General features: G+C 35.4%; 1 long non-coding RNA gene across 1 annotated transcript; it reads right to left on the reverse strand.

Annotated features, from left to right (window-relative positions):
• Positions 1 to 409: 409 nt before the first annotated feature.
• On the reverse strand, positions 410 to 21,771 carry LOC103099667 (uncharacterized). The gene is made up of 4 exons (XR_008913737.1): positions 21,516 to 21,771; positions 14,140 to 14,288; positions 2,178 to 2,320; positions 410 to 1,748 (listed from the first exon to the last, which is right to left on the reverse strand). It is a non-coding gene; the product is annotated as an uncharacterized LOC103099667 (long non-coding RNA).
• Positions 21,772 to 22,127: the final 356 nt, after the last annotated feature.

The raw sequence follows: 22,127 nt of genomic DNA on the forward strand, positions 1-22,127 counted from the left end.
TGGACAATTTCCTTTTTTTCTTAGAAGGTTTTACCTGTTTTTGAATTTTCTCCTGTAATTCTTCTGTAGCCTGGGTTTTTCCTCCATAAAAATTTTCAAGGGTCACTGCCTTTTTTTTTTTTTGCTTTTCTTGGAAGCAGATTGGGGCTCCTCTGCATGATTAGTAATCACTATGGAGGTTTTACCTTCCCTTTTTAGTCAAAAATGTAAGGATAATTTAGTGTTTTGACTTAAAATCTAAATAATTGGTCACCAGGAATGATTTCCAAATAAGACAATACCCAAGTCAGCTGGAAAGTATGGAGATTTTAATTAATATAGAAAGAAGGAATTAAGAGAGAGAGAGAGAGAGAGAGAGAGAGAGAGAGAGAGAGAGAGAGAGAGAGAGAGAGAGAGAGAGGGGGGGGGGAGTTAATTTAAACTGCTCTGGTGCTGGCTGAGTAAAGGCTTTGGTCAAAGTGGCCTTCCTGAGTCTAAAGGAAATGGAGTCAGTCTTATCACTCACCACAAGATTGTCTCCAAGGAAGCTCCAGTCCTCCACTGAACTCAATCTCCTGAAATGAGTTCTTAAAACTGACTTTTTTAGCCTCCTTTTGAAGAAATTTTCTCTTATGTCACCTCCCCTAAATTTTTACATCTACCAATCACAGTAGATGCTTTATCTGGGACTGCCCATTCTTTAGTTCTCACCACTCTTTAGTTTTCACCTTCTCTGGTTAGATTATGTCTTTTGAGTACTTCACACTTCTTTTTTAAGCTTGCCTTTTGTGAGTTACCTGACCTTTTTGTGATTAATTTAACCTTTATAGGTACTTAACACCCTTTTGTATGAGATCTAAAAATAGACTTAGCTTAAAGTTCTAGCTTCACTATAAGGTATGAGTTAAGTACCTTCATTTTTCAATCAGGAGTTTATGACTTTATCTTCCCCTAAAATATGTCTAAGTATGGGTGAAGTAATAGAGTTCCCAAGACATTCCTGATTCTGTTAGACCAAGTATCTCCATTGTTACAATAAGGAAAGAGCTAAATTAAATCTTCTAAAGTACAGTCTGAGTAGTTTTTAAGATTCACAAAAATCTGAGTGAGCTGACCAAGTTCTCTGTGTATGGAGTTAAGGAGCAAGTAGATTTGCCTGAGGCAAGCTCTCGAAACTTTGCAGCAGTTTGCAATTCTTCTCTGTGCTACCTTCCCAGTGGCACCCAAGGTCTGTGCTCCTCAGCCTGCTGGGTTTCAGGTGAAGCTGCTTTAAGGGTTGGTTTTTGGTGGTCTTATTCAGTTCCCAGGGACCTAGAGGTGCCCCTTGCTCTCTCTACAGGTGCCACTCACTCACTTGCTGATCCTGACACATGCCAGCTCTGAGCCCCCAAGGTCTCTACTTCCTTGCCCCCCAGAATTTCTGGTGTAGCTGCCACCATGGGTTGGTATTTGGTAGTCTTAGTCAGCTCCCAAGGACCTAGAGGTGCCCCTCACTCACTCACTGATTCTGGTGTATGCTGGCTCTGACTCTGGCTCTGTAGGTGGGTTGGGGGAGGGTAGATTGATTCACATTTGAGTGGGAGCTCTTTTACCCTCTTATAGTGTTGAAATGCCCAAATCCCACGTACCTTCAATTCTGCAGCTTACTATAGAGTTCCTCTGTTCTTCTGAAAATGGTTTTTAAGGTCTTTTGAGGTACTCTGTGTTGGTGGGTGCTGGGGAGAGGAATTGTCCCACATCTAGACTGCCACCATGCTTGCCCAGAAGTCCTAAATAAATTTTTCACAAAGAAATAAAAAATAAAATCAGATTTAGAAATAAGCAAAAACTAATTTTTTTCTGTTCATAATGTGATGTTTCATAATGATATCTATTGTATGCTTTTATTTGATGTATAGATGTTTTAATGAAATAGATGTAAAAATAAAAGTATTTCCATTAATTATAAATTGATTATTTAAATATTGCACTTACATTAATTAGGGATGCACATGGAGGAATTGTAATCCTGGCATGAGGACATGGTGAGCCCTTCTCTAGGGCTCTTTATCCACCTTTGGTATTTGCCTGTCATTAATTGGTGACTTCAGGAAGGAATAGTGTCCACATATTCTGAACCCAGGTAAATCCAGATTAAGAAAAACTGGTGGACTTCCACTTGGAAGAATGCAGATGTGAGAGAAATTTATTACACTTACTATGAATGAAGCTGAAGCAGGCTCTATGAACCACCAAAGCTTCTATGAGGTACATAGAACTTGGTCAGACATCAGAAATGCCAAGGTCATCCTCTGCTTCACAGGCATCCTGATTTTTGTCTTGTTACTGGACTTCAGTGACTCTGGGAAAGGAAAAGTTAGGCTGATAAGTTTGTGTAATTCTGCCTAACTTGAGTCCAATTTAGGAGGGAGTCAAGACATCACAACCAAGAGATCATTTGTCCTCTTCAAAAGGAATAATTAATAACATCAATAATAATACACTAATTAGAGATGTATACATAACTCTTTTGGATTATAGTATCCAAATAAATTTCACAATGAAAACTTTCAAATTAAAGTCCAATATCTACTCTATTACAAAAGATAGTACACTAAATCATTTAGGGGAAAAAAAGACAAATGCAGTTTGACTGAGGTCACAGAAGCTGATCTGTCTACATCTATCCTTTACTTTTAGTTCAAGACAGTTTCTCACAAGATGATTTAAGGTTCCCATTCTCAAACTGGCTATTTCAAGAACAATTCTATTTTTGGCTCTAGCATAGGGTTTTTTAAATTTAATTTTATTTTGGATAATATGAACCCCATTTGGCACCCTATGCACATGTTCTCAGAATGAAGATTTTCAGTTCGTAAAAATCTATTTTTATTATTACATGAAGAATTACATATTACATACACAATTACATATTACATGAAGAAAACCAATAATATTGAAATTTATCTAAAAATGTTCAGAACCTCTAGATTAATAATTCATCCTCTAGACTCAAGATTCTCCCTTGCAATGTGAGGGAAGTAAAAATGTACAAATATGAAATACACGTAGAACTGGTAGCTTTATTTCCACCTAGAAAATGAAATACTAAGTAAGAAAGAATCATAGAATGATAAAAAAATCACAACTGAATAAGATATGTGTTTGCTCAGTTATTTGTGAAGCTAATATTCAAGTTCCACTGTACATTTGCAAAACAGTTCCTCATGAGGGCTCCTAATTAGTCACTTTATACTTTACTTCTACTGAGCACCATATGATTGAGGGCAAGTAATGAAAAGACCTTAAGAGCTAATGATTCTTTCTTTGTAAGGGTCTCTTTCTATCTTTGAGTAACTCTTTTTTCTTTAAGATCATCTACTTCTGCTACTTTTCCTGCCACAACTACTTCAGTTACTACTGTTATGCTGTATACACCTGGGAAAGTGAATATATTGAATATATCAACTTATTTTGATAGCTCACAAGGCCCTATGTTGAATGAAAGAATATACAAATAGTTATTGGCCCTAGCCTAGGCATAGATTTAACTAGATAATATCTCAGGACTGTGGATGAATGGAAAGGAAATATACCCTTATATGATCTTCCAAGATGTTTACTTGTCCTTCCAAAGACCCTGGAGGAATAGGGATCACCCATTTATATTATACCTATGGTGTTCTGCCTCATGAGCCAATTAAAACACTTTGTATCACAATACAGTATAATCCTGTGTCACCTGATAGAAAAGAGGAAATCATCACAGATTATACACATACTCTGTTTGAAGGAGAGGATTGGGATGAGAGAAAAGTCACTCAATAACTCTTGTTCAGAAATAAATCCACCCTATGCTTCTAAAGACTTTTCCCAAAATCTGGCTGAGTATGCCCTAAAGGAAGCCTTAAAGAGGAGTTGTAATTATAAAACAAATTATTCTCAGTTTTATTGTCTTCTTTTTTCTCCTTTGGGAAAAAAAGAGCCCAACCTCCTTATACTTGATTGGATTTTAGTGATAGTGATAGGTTTAAGATAATCAGCATTGAGATTCTAAAGTGATCAGTATAATTCCATTATAATCTTAATATCATCAGTAGAATTCAACAAGGATTTCTAACTAAAGCATAAAAACTGCTTCTAAAGGGATTTCCAACCCTTCCCTAAGTTTGTACTTCCCTTTATCATAAGATGCTGACTATCTGAATCTTATGTCCCAATATGGCACAAACATCATGCACCCACCCTTTCCTGTTTGGAAAGTCATCTCTCCCCTCAGATCAGATGAGAGAGAGGTAGTGGTCATTTGACTTGGCTAAGTCATTAGTCTAGAGACTAATATGGGCTTTCTGAAATGAGCTTTGTAATTGGGTAACTGTTTCTAAATAAGGTCTATATGATGTTATGTCTTATGATCTTGAATGGAAATATTCATTTTGTTATATAAAACAGGAGGTCTCAGTCTCTGAGTGTTCTCTCTTGCCAGGGTCCACCAATGTAATATATGCAAAAGAATGCTTTTATTGGAGGACTTGACCCTCTTCCAATAAAATCTAACTTTCTACCTTGACTTGGAGAAATTTGGCTTTTTGACATTATTTACCTAAATTATCTATATGGAGTCTGTGGTTTTCTATTTTACAATAGTTGGTGACTCTGGTGGGACTAGATTGACAACCTTGTCACCTCCAATGGGTCTTTCCTTCATACAGAAAAGTATTGATCTCAAAAGGGTACCCACAGGATTTATTCTTCCTGTTTCTTTTCCTGTATGAGAGAGAGACTGAGTATGATGGCTCTTCTAGTCCAAGAATCCTTTCATCCAAGTAAGATAAGAGGATTTGGAATTCTTTAAGGCTGAAAACTTGGAGATATTTCCAGACCTATCTCTCATTTTTCTTCAATTGTCTTTTAAATTTGTTATAAGCCAGAAGTTTGTGAGAAAGAGGAACTAAAACTTTTCTTCTTATAGTTTGTGGAAATGAGAAAAAAATTAATGAATTAAAATTAATAAGGCAGTTTTTTTTCTGAATGTCCTAGGCTAAGTAATATGTAAATTGGTAGAGAGAAAATTAAGTGTTTCTGTCTAGGTTATTTGTTTAAGGTGTTATACTCTCTTAAACAAAGATTTTTATATTTAGTTTTTTAGCTTACTATGAGGGAAAGCAGACTCCATGAATAAATAACATGGTTATTTTTTATTTTTATTTTTAATGGTTCAAGTTTAAAATTTTGTGTGTGGACCTATGCTTGGACAAGAAATTTTGGGGAAGGTGAGTCAGAGGGCTTGATATGGTGGCCAGAGGGTGCAAGGCTAGGTCTATGCCTGGGGGACATCCACATTGCATTGAAATTGTTCCCACTCACATATTTAGTTTAATGTACTATTTTTGTGTGTTTGTTGTGGTGCACTGCGGGAGAACTGGTACTCCCAAGGAGACCAGAGTGCTGATCTCATGACCAAAAAACTTTGCATGGGTTTCTCAGCTTAAACCCCTTGATTGGGTATTCCTGAGAAGCCCTTGCCAAGATTGGCATGTGGAGTGGGCAAACCCCCAAGCAAACATGGTGTCTCCTGTGGCATGTAGGGTCTAGGGCACACAAATGGTTAACGTTTCTTCTTGACATGCTTTGTGACCCTTGATGGGTGGGACACCTCCCAATATGGGCTCTAGACTTTCAAAGGGACCTATTCCAGAAGGCTCTGCCCTAGACAGATTTTTAAAAGCTTGGGATAATGGAGATCTGCCTATTGAAGAAGGAAAAGATAGGGACAAATTTATTAAGTATTGTTTTCTTTGATTTAAAGCCTATAAGAACTTCTGTCCAAAATTTGGGACATTAAATATTATTTTTGCTATGATTAAGTTAGAAACCTTCTTAGAGAAACAAGAAAATTGGAAACAGCTTGAATATTTAGGAGATTGGAAATATCTGATTGAGTAAGAAAGTTAGAAAAATTAATTAAGGAGGAGGAAGAAGTGAAGAAAAATAATTTGGGGAATCTTTATTTCCAACTGGGATCATTTTTGCAAACCCCCTTAGTCCCTCCTTTCTATTCTAAAACTGGAAAAGGGAAGAGCAGTGTCCAAAATCAGGAACCCAGCAAACACCTGGCTGAGAGTCCAGTTTCTGGGAATGTTGCCAAGATATGGGTGGAGAACAAACTTTTGCTCAGAATCAGGCAAAGAGTGCAGAATAGGCATTATTGATAAGACCCCCCCCCTTCAGATTGGGGTGATAGAAATCACTAACAGAGTAGTGGCAGGCCCAGGAGGGGCAGGGACATTGGCCATTACAAGATCCGGGATGGGATTATAACACTGTTGGGAACAGAATAGTCTAGCTGATACCAGAAATAATCTAAAAAAGGGAATGAAATTATTTTCAGAATGTCTAGAGAACTACAGTAAGTTTCAAGATACTGTGCAGGAAAAGGATATATCACCCATGAAGTTTTATGACAGGCTATGTAGAAGTGCCAAGAGATTCGCTAGGTTAGACCCTATCAACCCTAGGGGTGGCAGAGTAATCAATGCGGCATTTGTAAACCAGACTCCCACACATTATGGAGTATTTCCTGAAAGTCCAGGCTGGCATGAGAAGTCAATAGTTGAATTGCTTTGTATGAGAAGGAAAAGACAAAGTGAAAAATAGAGAAGCTACTACTAAGGCCAGGACAAATTTCCAAGGCATTTTTATTTTTATTATTTAATTTTATTTAATTAGATGATTTAGAATAATTTTCCATGGTTACAAGACTCATGTTCCTTCCCTCTCCTCTGCCCGCCCCCTCCCATATGATTCACAATTCTACTGGTTTTAACATGTGCCATCAATCTAGACCCATTTTCCTTATTATTAGTATTAGCACTAGTGTGATCTTTTAGAGTTCACTTTCCCAGTCATAGCCCCACTGACCCATGTGATCAAGTGGTTGTTTTTCTGTGTTTCTTTTCCCACAGTTCTTCCTCTAGATGTGGATAGTGTTTCCCTTATGTCCCTCCAAATAGTTCTGGATCATTGCATTGCTACTAGTAGAGAAGTCCATTACATTTGAATTTACCACAGTGTATCAGTCTCTGTGTACAATATTCTTCTGGTTCTGCTCCTCTCACTCTGCATCAATTCTGAGAGGTCATTCCAGTTCACATGGAATTCCTCCAGTTTATTATTCCTTTGAGCACAAGAGTATTCCATCACCAACAGATAGCACAATTTTTTCAGACATTCTCCAATTGGAGGACATCCCCTCATTTTCCTATTTTTTTGCCACCAAAAACTGCATGGCTATAAATATTCTTGTAAAAGTCTTTTTCCTTATTATCTCTTTTGGGTACAAACCCAGCAGTGCTATGGCTGGATCAAAGGGCAGACAGTCTTTAAGCAGCCTTTGGGCATGGTTCAAAATTGCCTTCCAGAATGGTTGGATCATTTCACAGCTCCACCAGCAATGCATTAATGTCCCAATTTTGCTGCATCCCCACCAGCATTCATTACTTTCCTTTGCTGTCATGTTGACCAATCTGCTAGGTGTGAGGTGATGCCTCAGAGTTGTTTTCATTTGCATTTCTCTGGTTATAAGAGATTTAGAACACTTTTTGAACGTGCTTATTAGTAGTTTTGATTTCTTTATCTGAAAATTGCCTATTCATGTCCCTTGCTCATTTATCAATTGGAGAATGGCTTGATTTTTTGTACAATTGATTTAACTCTTTGTAAATTTGAGTATTTAGACCTTTGTTAGGGGATTTTGTTATGAAGATTGTTTCCCAATTTGTTGCTTCCCTTCTAATTTTGACTGCACTGGTTTTGTTTGTACAAAACCTTTATAATTTAATGTAATCAAAATGATCTATTTGCATTTTATAATTTTTTCTAACTCTTGCTTGGTCTTAAAATCTTTCCTTTCCCAAAGATCTGACAAGTATACTATTCTGTGTTCACATAATTTACTTATTGTTTCCTTCTTTATGTTCAAGTCATTCACCCATTCTGAGTTTATCTTCGTATAAGGTGTGAGATGTTGATCTAAAGCTAATCTCTACAATACTTTTCCAATTTTCCCAGTTTTTTGTTGAATACTGGATTTTTGTCCTATAAGCTGGGATCTTTGGCTTTATAATAGACTGTCTTGCTGAGGTCACTTACCCCATGTCTGTTCCACTGATCCTCCTTTATGTCTCTTAGCCAGTACAAATTGAGTTGATGACTACTGCTTTATAATATAGTTTAAGATCTGGGAGTGAAAGGGCTCCTTCCTTTGCATTTTTTTATTTTCCTGGATATCCTTGATCTTTTGTTCTTCCAAATGAACTTTGTTATGTTTTTTTCTAATTCAGTAAAAAAGATTTTTGGGAATTCAATGGGTATGGCACTAAATAAGTAAATTAATTTGGGTAGGATTATCATTTTTATTATGTTAGCTCATCCTACCCATGACCAGTCAATGTTTTTCCAATTGTTTAGATCTAGTTTTAATTGTGTGGAGAGTGTTTTGTAGTTGTGTTCATATAGTTCCTGGGTTTGTCTTGGCAGATAGATTCCAAAGTATTTTATACTGTCTGTGGTGATTTTAAAGGGAATTTCTTTTTCTAACTTTTGCTGCTGGTATGAGTCAGAAATATATAGAAATGCAGATGATTTATGTGGGTTTATATTATATTCTGCAACTTTGCTAAAGTAGTTGATCACTAGGTTTTTAGTTGATTCTCTAGGATTCCTTAAGTAGACCATCATATCATCTGCAAAGAGTGACAGCTTGGTCACCTCAATGCCTATTTTAATACTTTCAAGTTCTTTTTTGCCCCTAACTGCAACTGTTAGAGTTTCTAGTACAATTTTGTTAAATAATAAAGGTAATAATGGGCATTCGTGTTTCACTCCTGACCTTATTGAGAATGCTTCTAATTTATTCCCATTGCAGATGATGTTTGCTGATGGTTTTAAATATATACTGTTTATAATTTTTAAAAAAGGTCCATCTATTTCTATACTTTTTAATTTTTTCAATAGGAATGGGTGTTGTATTTTATTGAAGGCTTTTTCTACATCTATTGAGATAATCATGTTGTTTTTTTTTGCTTTGCTTGTTTATATGGTAAATTATGTGGATAGTTTTCCTAATATTGAACTATCCTTGCATTCCTGGTATCAATCCTAACTAGTCATAATGAATAACCCTCATGATGACTTGCTGGAGTCTTTTTGCTAGTATCCTATTTAAGATTTTTGCATCTATTTTCATTAAGGAGATTGGTCTATAGTTTTCTTTCTCTGTTTTTGATCTACCTGGCTTTGGAATTAGTACCATATTTGTATCATAAAAGGAATTTAGTAGAGCTCCTTCTTTGCTTATTATGTCAAATGGTTTGTATAATATTGGGATTAGTTGTTCTTTGAATGTTTGATAGAATTCACTTGTGAATCCATCAAGCCCTGGGGATTTTTATTAGGGAGTTCTTTGATGGCTTGTTCAATTTCTTTTTCTGATATGAGGTTGTTTAGGTAGTCTATTTCTTCCTCTGTTAATCTAGGCAATTTATATTTTTGGAAAAACACCTAGATTGCCATATTTATTGCCATATAATTGGGCATAATAATTTGTAATGATTGCCTTAATTTCCACTTCATTAGAGGTAAGGTCTCCCTTTTCATTTTGTTTACTGTTAATTTTGTTTTCTTCTTTCCTTTTTTATTTGACTGAGAAGGACTTTTTCTATTTTATTTGTTTTATTTTTCAAAATACCAGTTTCTAGTCTTATTTATTAGTTCAATAGTTCTTTTACTTTCAATTTTATTAATTTCTCCTTTAATTTTTAAGGTCTCTAATTTGGTTTTCATCTGGGGATTTTTAATTTGTTCACTTTCTAATTTTCTAATTTGCATGCACAATTCATTGACCTCTGCCCTCCATAATTTATTAATATATGAACTAAAGTATATAAATTTTCCTCTAAGTACTACTTTATCTGCATTCCATAGATTTTTAAAGGATGTCTCTTCATTGTCATTTCCTTTAATAAATTTATTAATTTTTTCTATGATTGGTTCTATAACAGATTTTGGAGAATTGTATTATTTAAGTTCCAATTAATTTTTGATTTGCCTCTCCCTATATCCTTACTAATTGTTATTTTTATTGCATTGTGGTCTGAAAAGGTTGCATTTATTTCTGCTCTTTTGCACTTGTTTGCAATATTTATATGCCCTAGTACATGGTCAATTTTTGTGAATGTACCATGTGCTGCTGAAAAGAAGGTGTATTCCTTTTTACCCCGATTTATTTTCCTCCACATATCTACTAACTCTAATTTTTCTAAGATTTCATTCACTTCTCTTACTTCTTTATTATTTATTTTTTGGTTTGATTTATCTACTTCTGATAGAGGAATGTGCAGTTGACCCACTAGTATAGTTTTTCTATCTATTTCATCCTTGAGTTCCACTAGTGTTTCCTTTAAAATTTTGGATGCTATGTCATTTGGTGCATACATGTTGAGTACTGATATTTCTTCATTGTCTATACTGTCTTTTATCAGGATGTAATTACCTTCCCTATATCTTTTAACTTGATCTATTTTTATTTTGGCTTTGTCAGATATCATGATTGCAACTCCTGCTTTCTTTTTATCAATTGATGCCCAATAGATTTTTCGCCATCCGCTCACTTTTACCCTATGCATATCTACCTTCCTCATGTGTTTTTCTTGTAGACAATATATGGTAGAATTTTTTTCTGATCCACTCTACTATTTGCTTCTGCATTATAGGTGAGTTCATCCCATTGACATTCAAAGTTATGATTACTATTTGTGCATTTCCCAGCATTTTCATTTTCTTTCTTTGTACTGCTCTTTCCTCTTTCATTATTCCCTTCTAATACAGTATTCTGTTTTTAATCAGTCCCCCTAATCCCCACCCTTGTTTTACTTTCCTTTCCCCCCACCCTTTTTATTCCTCTCTTAAGTTTTTTGGGGGTGTTTTTAAGCTACCCCACACACTCTCCCTCCTTGAATTACTTCCCTCTTCACCCTACCTTTCTGCCCCCTGCCTTTTTATTCCCCTTTTGTTTTTTAAAGTCTATTAAATTCTCTCTCCCTCCCCACATTTTAACTCTCCATCCCACTCCCCTCCCCCTTAGTTTTCCCGTCTTAGCTTCCCTATAGGGTAAGATAGAGTTCAATACCCCAATGGGTCTAGATCCTCTTTCCTCTTGGGATTGATTCCAGTGAGAATAAGATTTGAGTATTACCTTTTAGCACTCTCTTCCTCTCCTTCTTATAGTTGTATTCTTCCCCTCCTTCTCCTGTGTGCCTTCTTGTGTAGTATCCTAATTTTCTTATTCCTTTAAGTTTCTCTTGATTCCATCCCCCCTGTCTTTCTACTTTTTAATATATGATTTTAAAACACTTAGCACCATAATCTCTACCTATAGATAAATCTTCTAACTACTATAGTAGTAAATACAATTTTCAACAGTTACAAAGAACATTTTTCATATAGGATTATAAATGATTTGGCCTTATTTGAGACCCTTAGAGTGCAAAAACAAAAAAAATGAGACCCTCCTCTTTCTTATTTACTGTTTTATATTTCTCTTGGTTTTTGAATTTCAATGTCAAATTTTCTGTTTAGTTCTGGTCTTTCCTTTAAAAATATTTGGAAATCTTCTATTTTGTTGAATGACCATACTTTCCCCTAGAATTATATAGTCAATTTTAATGGGTAGGTGTTCCTTTGTTGAAGACCCAATTCTCTTGCCTTTCAGAATATCATATTCCAAGTTTTGCGGTCTTTTAGCATGGAGGCTGCCACATGCTGTGTAATCCTGACTGGTGCTCCTTGATATCTGAATTGTATATTTCTGGCTTTTTTGTAACATTTTCTCCTTAGCTTGGAAGTTCTTGAATTTGGCAATTGCATTCCTTGGGGTTGTCTTTTGAGGATTTAGTGTAGAGGGTTTTCTATGAAATCTTTCAATGTCTATTTTGCCCTCTTGTTGCAGAACCTCAGGGCAGTTTTCCTGGATAATTTCTTGTAGTATGGTGTCAAGGTTTCTGTTTTTTTTCAGATTTTCAGTTATGCTTATGATTCTCAAATTCTCTGTCCAAGTACTATTTTCAAGGTCAGTTACCCTCTCAGTGAGATATTTTGTGTTGCTTTCCAATCTTTCATTATTTTAAGCATTGCTTTATTAATTCTGGCTGTCTTGTGAGATCTTTGGCTTCTACTTGAGCAAATCTATATTTTAATGACTGGTTTTCAGCTAATATATTTTGATTTTCCTTTTCAGTTTGATACATCCTGTTTTTCATGGCTTACAGCAGGTCATTTCTGCTCTTTAATTTGCTTATTATTTCATTTGACTTCTGGGCTTCAATTTCCAAGTGGGATATCCTGTCTTTTAAACAGTTATTTTCTTTTTGGACTATTTCTCACTTTTCTTGGCACATCTCTTCCATTTTTCTGACAATCTCAGATTTAAAGTCTTCAACTACTTATGACCAATTTCCATTTTTTCCTCCAAGGTTTTCCTCCAAGGTTTGGGTGTGTTTAATTGTTGGTCATCATGTTGACCAAAGTAAGTCAACTTACTTAGCATTTTTTTTTCATTACTTCCCTGGATATCCTTGATCTTTTATTCTTCCAAATTAACTTTGTTATGACTTTTTTCTAATTCAGTAAAAAAAAGTGTTTTGGTAGTTTGATGCGTACTTGCTAAATAAGTAAATAAGTTTGTTGGTTATCTTCTGCTGCCTTTTCTTTAGTCTGGGTTTTTTTTCTGTATAAAATTATCAAGTGTCAACATTCTCTTCTTGTGTTATTTTTTGGTATTTGTGGATTTTAGTTCCTGGGAGTTGGTTGCCATTGCCTTGTTTCTTCCTGGTCAGTTGTCTAAGTGAGGAATGCAGGTGATCTTTGTTTTGGGCTCTGGAGAGGTTTTTCTCTGAAGATATTTTTTCCCAGTCCTCATCAGTGTCCAGTGTGAAGGAAGGAGGACTTGGAGTCCCAGATCTCAAAGCATACTATAAAGAAGTGGTCATCAACTCAATTTGCTAATGGCTAAGAGACAGAAAGGAGGATCAGTGAAACAGACTTGGGGTAAGTGACCTCAGCAAGACAGTCTATGATAAACCCAAAGATCCCAGCTTTGGGGACCAAAACCCATTATTTGATAAAAACTGCTAGAAAAATCTGAAGACAGTATAGGAGAGATTAGGTTTGGATCAACATCTCACACCCTACACCAAAATAAACTAAAAAGGGGTGAATGACTTGAATATAAAGGAGGAAACAATAAGCAAATTAGGTGAACACAGAATAGTATACTTGTCAGATCTTTGGGAAAGGAAAAACTTTAAAACCAAGCAAGAGCTAGAAAAATCACAAAATGCAAAATCAAAAATTTTGATTACATCAAATTTAAACGATTTTGTACAAACAAAACCAATGCATCCAAAATTAGAGGGGAAGCAACCAATTAGGAAACAATCTTCATAACAAAAACTTTTGACAAACATCTAACTAATCAGATTTATAAAGAGCGAGACCAATTGTACAAAAATCAAACCATTCTCCAATTGATAAATGGGCAAGGGTCATGAATAGGCAATTTTCACTTAAGGGAATCAAAACTATAAATAAGCACATGAAAAAATGTTCTAAATCTCTTATAATCAGAGAGATGCAAATCAATACAACTCTGAGGTATCACCTCACACCTAGCAGATTTTCTAACATGACAGCAAAGACAAGTAATGAATGCTGAAGGGAATGTGGCAAAGTTGGGACATTAAAGGGCATTGCTGGTGGAGTTGTGAATTGATCCAACCATTCTGGAGGGCAATTTGGAACTATGCCCAGAGGGCACTAAAAGACTGTCTGCCCTTTGATCCAGCCATAGCACTGCTGCTTTTGTACCCCAAAGAGATAATAAGGAAAAAGACTTGTACAACAATATTCATAGCTGCACTCTTTGTGGTGGCCAAAAATTGGAAAATGAGGGGATGCCCTTAGATTGGGGAATGGCTGAACAAATTGTGGTATTATTGGTGATGGAATTCTATGACCCTGCTCTCTGCGCGGGATGGGGCTGCTGCTTCCCGGAGCCTTGGACTCTGAGCTCCTACCCCTTAGGTCCGAGTGATTTCGGGTTCTGGCTTTTGAGTGGGGCCGTACCTTTTGATCCGGGTCCAGGTCCAGGAGGAGGGTTCCCAGGGTCTATGCTGTTGATCGTTTTGAATTTCGGCGCCTTAGGAGCTTATAGTTTGAGATCAGTCGGGAAGGGTTTTCCGGAGAAAAGACATTATCCATATCCAGAGGAAAAACTGTAGGAGTAGAAACACAGAAGGAAAACAACTGCTTGAATACATGGGTCATGGGGATATGGCTGGGGATTTAGACTCTAAATGAACATCCTAATGCATACACCAACAAATGGAAATAGGATCAGATCAAGGACACAAGTAATACCCAATGAAATTGCGTGCTAACTGCGGGAAAGGGGAGGGGAGGGGAGGGAGGGAATTAATGTGATTCTTGTAGCCAAGGAATAATGTTCTAAATTAACTAAATTAATTAATTAAAAAAAGATTTCAGGTAAAAAAAATCTCAGAAGTTATATATTTAGTCTACCATCAAGTCTGAATATTTGATAACAATTTGTGATATCCTCTCAGAGAAGAGGGAGAAAAGGCTCTGCAAATTACATGGGGTTCATTAAAATCTCTTTCATTTAGAAATTTTAGTATTTATTTTTCCAGCAATAAATGATTTAAAATTTATAAATAAATGACCTTAATGACATACCTTAAGGGTGTCAAGCCTGACCAAAAAAAGCAGTTAAGCAGAAATATTTTCAAACAATCTTCTACTGACTACAAGTTAGTAAAAATATATTCAGTAATTGCTTATTGAAAAAAGGATTGAAGTTATTTGGAGAATAAATAGCTTAACCAAAAGAAGAGACAGCATTGACAGGTTAAAGAACAAGTCAAAGAAACAATAGATAATATGATCAAAGAAAATGACAGGAATGAAACAATATACCAAAATTTGTAGAATGTAGCTGAAGCTATATTTGGGGGATTTTTTTTTACTCTATAAACTTTTCATTAGTACCCTTTTTCTCTTTTGTTTAAGACCAATATAAGAGAATATATGTTTAGAGTGGACTGTTCATTGTGAGAGGGATACTATCAAGCCCCCTAGTGCCAGTAGATCCATATTGTCATGCAAATAAGCAAGAACAATTGTTTATCATCTGAAAGGGTTAGAGAGTGACTTCTTCTCCATCCCAGTTTGGTGAGTTTAGCAGTTTTTGGTGCAGCACACCATAGTGGACAGAGAGTTATATATAAAGGTGAGAATTGTTGGTTCAAGTTGCACTTTTAACATATACTATATAAATCATTCTTGGTAAGTTGCTTTTCCTCTCAACAATTTAGTCAATTCTCTGCTATCACAAGTTAGAGAAGGTTTGGGCCTGTGGTAATAGAAATATTTTCTGATCTTTGAGTTCCTTATATCAATGAAATTTCTAATCAATGACCTATCACTATCTGAAGAGAGATTTTTTTCTTTGAAAAGGGAATATGGACTTTCTTTTCTTTATAATATTTGGGTTGCAGAAAGCCAGACCCCAATCTACCATTTACAAGCCAAGGTCTCACTTTTCATGAATCTTATTTTTTTTTAAATCTTATCAATTTTTTAACTAACTCTTCCACAGAAGCATCCTCGATTGCTTCTTCTGTTCAACTGACTCTTTAAACTCCTGATCTCATTGTCTAAAATGAGTGCATTTCTATCTTTTTTTTCAATTTCTATCAATCCTGCTGATTCTTCAAAGCCTAGTTCAAGTGTGAAAGTGGAAAGAGCACTGAATTTGAAGTTACAAGACTGAATTCAAATTCCACTATGCTATAAATTACCTCTGTGAGTTTTGCTATGGCGTTCACCTTCATTCATCCTTAGTTCTTTTATTTATAAAATACGGGACTTCACTAAGAGGAGTTATAAGTCACTTCTGGTTCTAAATTTGAGTCTTACCTCCTATATGAATACTTCCTGATGACTCCAGACATTACTACTTCTCTATTCTTTGATGTTGTACTATATATTTACTATTTTCACTAGTATGAAGTTATAAGACATTTGTTACATTGACTTATAATTTTACTTAAATATGTCTAAACTTCTTTTTCCTAAGTAGGTTTTAAGGTCCTTGAGGACAGGGACACCCATGTTTCTTTCAGAATATCACTTCATCTAGCATTGTTATCACAATTCTATCTATTTTGTGATTGTGGTGGCAGCAGTGATGATGATGAAACTTTTAATGTTCATATATTTTTAGACTTGCACAATTCCAATGTCATATAAGTAGTGCAAAAGTTGAAGAAACTAAGAATATAAAATATTCAACATCTTATCCATGATCATAGGACAAGTAGTTATAATAATGATGATGATGATGATGATGACAGGTTGTATAGTATATTCTTTTGGCAAGAAATAAATCCTTAAGAATGAAGGGTTGAGGAACCAATTGTACAAAAAAAAATCAAGTCATTCTCCAATTGATAAATGGGCAATGGACATGAATAGGAAATTTTCAGTTAAAGAAATCAAAACTATAAATAAGCACATTAAAAAGTGTTCTAAATCTCTTATCATCATAGAGATGCAAATCAAAACAACTCTGAGGTATCACCTCACACCTAGCAGATTGGTCAATATGACAGCAAAGGAAAGTAATGAATGCTGGTGGGGATGCGGCAAAATTGGGACATTAATGCATTGCTGGTGGAGCTGTGAATTAATCCAACCATTCTGGAAGGCAATTTTGAACCATGCCCAAAAGGCTGCTTAAAGACTGTCTGCCCTTTGATCCAGCCATAGCACTGTTGGGTTTGTATCCCAAAGAGACAATAAGGAAAAAGACTTGTACAAGAATATTCATAGTTGCACTCTTTGTGGTGGCAAAACATTGGAAAATGAGGGGATGTCCTTCAATTGGGGAATGGCTGAACAAATTGTGGTATCTATTGGTGATGGAATACTATTGTGCTCAAAGGAATAATAAAGTGGAGGAATTCCATGGGAACTGGAATAATTTCTAGGAATTGATGCAGAGTGAGAGGAGCAGAACAAGGAGAACATTATACACAGAGACTCATACACTGTGGTACAATCGAATATAATGGACTTCTCCATTACTGGCAATGCAGTGATCCTGAATATCTTGGAGGAATCTATGAGAAAAACCACTATTCACACTTAGAAGAAAAATTGTGGGAGTAGAAACAGAGAAGAAAAACAACTGTTTGAATATATGGGTTGAGGGGATATAGCTGGGGATGTAGAATCTAAATGAACATCCTAAGGAAAACACCAACAACATGGAAATAGGTTCTGTTCTAGGACACAAGTAATACCCAATGAAATTGCACGATGGCTGCAGGAAGGGTGGGTAGAGGGGAGGGAGGGAAATAATGTTATTATTGTGACCAAAGAATAATGTTCTAAATTGATTAAATAAATTAATTCAAATAAAAAATAAAATACACAGAATTAAAAGAATGAAGGATTAAGGGAGCAGCTATGTGACTTAGTGGATTGAGAGCCAGGACAAATTTGAGAGCCTGGGTTCAAATTTGACTGTAGATACTTCCTAGCTGTGTGACCCTGGACAAGTCACTTAACCTTCATTGCTTAGCCCTTACTGTTCTGTCTTGGAACCAATACATATTATTGATTATAAGACAGAATGTAAGGGTTTAAAAAAAAGAATGGTTATGAATTTTCTTATAAAACATAAACTTTACCTATAACTTGTTATTTGGCTAAAGATCTAATATTCAATTGTACAGCAGTATGACATTGGCTACTATTGTTATTTTTCATGTATTTTAATAGTTCCTTCAGTAAGGTCCCTTCCATTTCTAAAATCTATGATTCCTATTGTGATTATATTCATTTAGACAAGGATGGTGTGCTACTGGCCACTCTTAGTTATTTATATAATATCATGGGGGATATATTCAATGATTTATTCAAGAATTCTCCCCATTCAAGAAAACAAGCAACTGTTCCTCATTTTGAGCAATTTTGACCTCCCTTCTTCCCCCAAAGGAAAAATCATGGAAATAAAATATGGAGAGTATAGGGAAAGAATGGGTCACAGTACCTTTTAAGCATGTACTGAAGTTTTTGAAAAGTTGAAAGACTGATTTAGTACCTCATCAAAAGTGGCTAAAGATATACCACTGATATACCATCTAGAAAAACTATAGAGTAATGAGACTTAAAGGTTTCAAAGTTAGTTCCCCTTATATGATGAAATATAAATTATTCATTTGAATTTTTATAATAGCATTAGAAGTCTTAGATTCAAAAAGGATGAAACTATGGCAAGCATTTTTGTATATAAAATAAAGTGAATTTTGTGAAATAGCATTTTTGGGGGGGGAGCACTGTGAAAGGTGGCATAAAATTGAGTTTCACAAATCACCTTTGTGACATTTACCATCAGTTGGACTTGAGGCAGGTAATTTAACCAGTTTGGACCTCAGTTTCTTTATCAGTAAAAAGAAGGGTTTGGCTTAGATGGTCTCTGACATTCTTTTCAACTATAGATTTATGAGTGTATGACTTCTTCTGCCCATAACGATCAGATTGATTTCCTACTTTGTCAAAAGTTTTCAAAAGTAAATATGTCCACCAATCTAAGGCCACAGGGAAAAAGTGAAAGATACTTTAGATTATCCAAAAAAAATATTTTAACTTCCAAAAGAGAAAATAAAAGCCTAATAAAAATAAATAAATAAAAATAAAAATAAATAAAATCATATCTTTTTCATTCTTTTATCATGACAGAAATCATATATATATGTATATATATATATTTTTTTTAAAGAAACTAGACATAATGGTAATTGAATTAAGTTCATATTTTACATGTAAACACAGTAAGGTCATATAATATAATTACAGGTCATTAAGCTGTATGAGGAATGGGTAAGAACAAAATGCAGTATATAATTTCCTAGTTATCACTCCAGTAAAGACATGTTATCAGCACTGAAAAGGAGAAGAGGTCATTGTCATATTGAATTTTTACTTTGTATTAAAAATCAATAAATATTCTCACTGGATCAATAACTGCTCCTTAAATCTGAAACTGATAATCCTGGAATATGATATTGCCTTTGAAATTTATGGAAAACTCCATAAATAACTGGGTATTATAGTTAATTGAATACTTGAGTTACAATGTATATCATATATGAATTTCCATCTTTCAAAGTAAAATATCTAATACTATCCTTGATATATGCTAACAGTTTTCATGATTTTGAAGCTACTTTTGGATCATGCAGTATTTATGGGAAAAAAATATTGATTATTACTTTAGGTATGGAAGGTATAAGAATTTAGGCCTGAATCTTTTTTGACCCTGGAATTTGCTTCTTAAAAGATCCCTTCACTTTACTTGCCATGAATGTATCTACCACAAAAATCAAATATGAAAACAATTGGTTCATGTTACATTTTAGTAGATTCATAAGAGGTACAAATAAAGGAGTTTGGAAGAAGTTATTGTACTTAGTTTTGCTGGGATTTGAAAAATATTTGAAAAAAATTCAGATAAAGTCTGAATTTCCAAGAGTATGGAGTAGTGAACACTTCTATAGAAAATGACTGTAAATCTAGGTGTGGATGGTTTCATTTTGCAAAGAAAGGAGCTGTAAATCTTGAAGAAGTTAAGATTAGATTCTGGGTTGTTACCACTTTCCTATATTTGTTTAGTATAGAAGGTGACTGGAGAAGATAGCAAATTTTAAAAAAAAGAAAACTTTTCTAAAGCAAGTAAATATCATATAAAAATTGTATGTCCCAAAAGGTATAAACCCAATTTTAAGCATTTACAAATAATAAATGTTTTCTGTTATTTCCTTGTTAGAAAGTTAACTGTCTTCTCCTGGGAGCCATCTGTTAAAAGCAGGAATAACCTTTCCCATGGCTCATGCTATATTGTATTTTTTAAGGTATTATTTGTAGTGCTTGACTGTGAACCCAGTACTTTTGAATAGACACATGAATCTTTGGATGAAATAATGACACCAATTGTGATATGTCAAATAGACTGACAAAGTTTTTGACAAGAAGTCTTTGGTCAGAACTGCAAATTTAAAACAAATGCTAATATTTTAACCCAATAAATAAAAGCTACTTTAAGAGTTTACAAAAACTGTACTAGTATTAAAGCCTGTAAAGAAACAGCATTGGCCAGCATCATTCCAATTTTTGATTTATACTGCCACCAGCTTCCACTTGAAATCATGCAAGAAGTCAGCACTCCCAATACATTCCGATTATTAAACCTAAGCAGAAATTCGTGGCAAAACAGCATTCACAGATATGCAATGCCTCCCTAACCATTCACTTCTAGGAATAAAATATCTTAGGCTTCTCTCCGTTTAAATTTTCTGTAACTCCTGTTTAAACATCATCTACATCATGCCTTTTTTTCCTCCCATATCCTCCAGTTTTATGGCTAGCTGACTTCTTTAAAATAAAACAAAGCAAAAACGACTTGGTTTCAAAGGTGTTCACACAGATGTATCTAGGATGTTTCAGATTTAGCAGATGTATATAGTTCATCACTGCGGTATTATGTAGCCTTTATTCAGGATCTTTGAATACACTGATATGCTGGATGCTACCATTCCCTCTCCTAATATAAATTAACAGGACAGTTCAATCAGTGTCTTACGCAGTTTTCCCCAGTCTTAATCCAGACATTTATTCCGCAGCCACCATTCGTGCCAGGGCTAGCTATTTAACTCAGCTGAAGAATTTCTCTGAAGGCTCTTGATTCCAAAGTGTAGCAGCAGTAAAGAGCGCTCTTGTGGACAGTTCTTTTTCATCTTCTTGCAACAGCTTTCGACGTTGTTTCCTCAATTTCATTAAACCAAGATCTATCCCCATTCTCACACACTGCCCTTTCCGCTCCATTCCAGGGTCCTTTATTTATTTTTTGGCCACCCACTCTTCAGGCATTTTTTCCCATGTTTAGCTTAAACTTTCCAGTTCTTCTAGTCCAGTTAGCTTCACATCTTATCTATTCAAATGAAAAATTAGGCTCCGATTAAAAGATACTCAGATCAGATAGAAAATTAGTCCGCAAGCCAGGCAACAAATCTCACAGTTCCAAATTCAAGTCACCACCCTCCCACATACACACAACGAAGGAGGGGGGGAATTCCTTTTGCTCTGATCCAGTTGTAGGCGAAAAGCTCAAAAGTCTAACCACGGCGTGATTCTAAAGAATGTACTCCAGGATGAGTTTTGAAAGAAGTGATGTATACTGCAGGTGTATCAGCGGCGAATCTGGAGGGGTTTTGTTTCTTTTTTGTTTTTTAAAGGTAAAGAGAGGGGGGGAAAGGGTAGGGAAGGCGACAGGGTTAACATTCTCTGACCCACTTTCTCCCCAAATGCTAAGATTAATACATACATATATATATATATATATATATATAAACAAATACCATCAAGCAAATTTTGGAGAGAAGGGGAGCTCTAGAGATGAGAGATGAAGTTTCCCACGAAGTCCAAGCAGAAGTGCAGGAAAGTACAAATTGCTTCCGATTTTTCTGTGAAGTCTTTCTCCCAGAACTCCACTCCAAACCATCCCTCCAGGCAATAGAGTGAGAGAGAGGATAAAGTGAGGTTTGTCGCAAGCAGGATTTCCCAACTGCTCCACTCCGTACAAAGCCTTGGAAATGACTGCAAAAGGGGTTGGGTCTCTACAGCTCTTAACCCCTCCCCTTTTCCCAACGGAGTTTTTTACCTGCTACCGTCCAACCTGCAATATAAGCGTATACTACCTAAAATAAGCTAAACCAAAGGGGGGAACTCTGAATCTTTTGCCTTTATCTCTTGAGGACATTAGAGTGACCATAAGGGCTCCTAATGGAATAATTAAAACAAGAAAAGAGGAGAGGAGGAGGATAAGAGGGAAAGATTGCAGGAAGAAGATGACTTGGTATCTCTCTACGGCTGTGGGAATCCCCTTGGTTCCTGAGCAACTGCTGCAGAGACTCAGTTCATGAGGAGAGAAAAGGGTGGTGGGTATAGAAGGGGGCCAGGAAAAGGTTATA

Source organism: Monodelphis domestica, chromosome 7 (assembly GCF_027887165.1).
Source record: "Monodelphis domestica isolate mMonDom1 chromosome 7, mMonDom1.pri, whole genome shotgun sequence".
NCBI classification, from domain to species: Eukaryota; Metazoa; Chordata; class Mammalia; order Didelphimorphia; family Didelphidae; genus Monodelphis; species Monodelphis domestica.